This window comes from Strongylocentrotus purpuratus, unplaced genomic scaffold (genome assembly GCF_000002235.5).
Source record: "Strongylocentrotus purpuratus isolate Spur 01 unplaced genomic scaffold, Spur_5.0 spur5_contig_821, whole genome shotgun sequence".
NCBI lineage: Eukaryota > Metazoa > Echinodermata > Echinoidea > Camarodonta > Strongylocentrotidae > Strongylocentrotus > Strongylocentrotus purpuratus.
In genome coordinates, this window is record NW_022145526.1 from 1213741 (window position 1) to 1216146 (window position 2406).

At 36.3% G+C, this 2406-nt stretch overlaps 1 long non-coding RNA gene across 1 annotated transcript; it reads left to right on the top strand.

Annotated features, from left to right (window-relative positions):
- Positions 1–338: 338 nt before the first annotated feature.
- Positions 339–2017, top strand: LOC105440882. Its single transcript, XR_004063398.1, has 3 exons — positions 339–488; positions 1106–1233; positions 1944–2017. It is a non-coding gene; the product is annotated as an uncharacterized LOC105440882 (long non-coding RNA).
- Positions 2018–2406: the final 389 nt, after the last annotated feature.

The following is a 2406-nucleotide window of genomic DNA, read 5'->3' on the forward strand; positions in this document are numbered from 1 at the left end:
ATATAATCTTTATAAGTACTTATCTATAAAGATATGTGTGTGCGTGTGCATATGTGTGCGTGTGTGTCTGTGCGTGTGGTGTTTTTATAATAGCATTCTTCTACAAATGCTCCTACTTGAACAAAAACAAAAATAAATAATCATGGTAGATATTGGATTTTTTCATTTTTTCATTTATTATTATTATATATATATATATTTTTTTTTTTGGGGGGGGGTGGGATTGTGGACGGGTGAAACAATTCATCAGCGCATCAAATACAGTATTATCAAATTCGCAGTCCCCTCTTTTCAAAAAAAAAAAAAAATTCCTTCCAATTTAACGCAGTTCCTGACGGTCTTTTTGTGGATAGCGACAACGAAACTATTTTCTGGACAGATACGGACTTCAAAACCATCGAATCCATCCAGTTTGACGGATCGAACCAGCGAGTACTGATAAACGATGTAGATATGCCGAGGGCAATTATAATTGTTCCAGAAAACAGGTTTGACATCGTCTAATATTTCCGCTTTTTCTATGTTGAAAAGTATTTGATCAATACCACTTTATGAACGATATGCAAAACAGAGAAATGTCTTGGAGGAAAAGAGAGCCGGGGGGGGGGGCAGGGGCAAAAAAAGAGAAGCGGAAGCCTTTTTTTGCTGGTATTTACCGTCCTTTAATTTCATGGATCATTGCAATCTCTGTTCGTATGGGGAATTAAAAATGGCTAAATGAGTAAGATTCAGGCGAAGTAGTGTACTTTTTCCATTTGTCCCATCACACACAAAGTGGCAAAAATGTCAATTTTTAAAAAATGAATTACTTAGGAGGAAGACTTTCCTCTTTAGCGGACCTGTTTAATAATATTATTTTGTTTTCACCAATTTCAGCATTTTCAGCAATAACGGGAGGCTTATTGACCGTGCATCATAATCAACTGACTGAATTGCCAAATTGAGATTGACATATAATTATTATAAGTATTATAATATTTCAAAAGTCTTAACTTTCTTATTAATTGGTCCAATTTATCTCAAGTCTTTCACATTGAGTTACTTTGAGTTTATCTGCGTTCATACCATGACTTCATTACAAAGGCTGGATTACCTTTCAATACAGGAAGCTCTATTGGACGGACTGGGGGAGTACACCCAAGATTGAGATGTCTAATCGGGATGGTTCTGGACGTCAGATGATTCTGGATACAGACATCGGATGGCCAAACGGTATCACTTACGATATGCAAGGTAGTCTAAAACTCGTTGACACGGTTTAATTACCATAACTGATTGTTAGTGGTAGTACCGAAATCTTAAATAACCCTTAGCTGAACATATAACAAGAATTGCGATCCCACAAATTAGAAAAGAGTCTTAATATGTGTCGTGTTTTTTCATTATTGATTAGTGACGAAAAGATACCTTCCAAATGACAAGCATAGCAATAAAAATCCAAATTTTAAAATATGTATATGTATATATACAGCAGGTTGACTATCATGAGTAAGATTCTCAAATGCTTAAATTGCCACGCACTAAACAATGAGGGCATTGTAATCACTTGGCGTGAATCGCCGTTTTCAAAAATCTGCCTTTACTCGGTTTTGAAATATTGCCTGACTAGTTTCTTTGCTTGGCTTTATGAAATCATTTATAAATCCTGAAATATAGTCTCCACGTGCAGGTTATATTATCCCTCCGTATATGGGATTTAAATAAAAATGATTGAGACGATTTTTTTTTTTTTAGGTATTATACAAATTTGTAATATCTTCTCAGAACTTTATTGATCGATTGATTGTGTCACAAGGTTTTATCAAATACATGCTTAAGAAGGTATGAATTGTATGAAGAATAACATCGTAGTGTCACAATCGTTTTAGGAAAAAAGGTAGAGAAATATTATTCCATCTTCATAGGCAACGGCCGGTGCATGTTCCCTCTTTTCTTTGATGTAGGGAATCGGTTGATTTGGTGTGATGCTCGTCTCGACAAGATTGAATCGTGCGACCTTGATGGTGGTGGGAGGAAGGTTCTGCTTGATAGTACCCACGGTGCCTTTCATCCGTTTGGTGTGATAGTGTACAAGGGTACGGTGATCTGGAGTGATTGGGCGCTAAAGGGGGTAGGGATAGAGGAGCCTGACAATCAAACATGGCCTGGTCTGTACTCATCTGCCAGCATCATTGCTCAACCCTCCGGTATCCACGTCGTAGGTGAGAATATCATTCAATTAAGAAAACTACATGTACAAAGATTGACTTTGGAAAATGAGAAGAAGGAGGAGAAGAAGAAAAAGAAGAAGAATGGGAAGAAAGAAGCCCCTTCACCTTTCACTTGAAATACCAAGCATTTGTGATTGACTTTTATTTTGATTTATTTAATTGCCAGGCAAATTGTTAAAAAGTATATAAAAGAAAT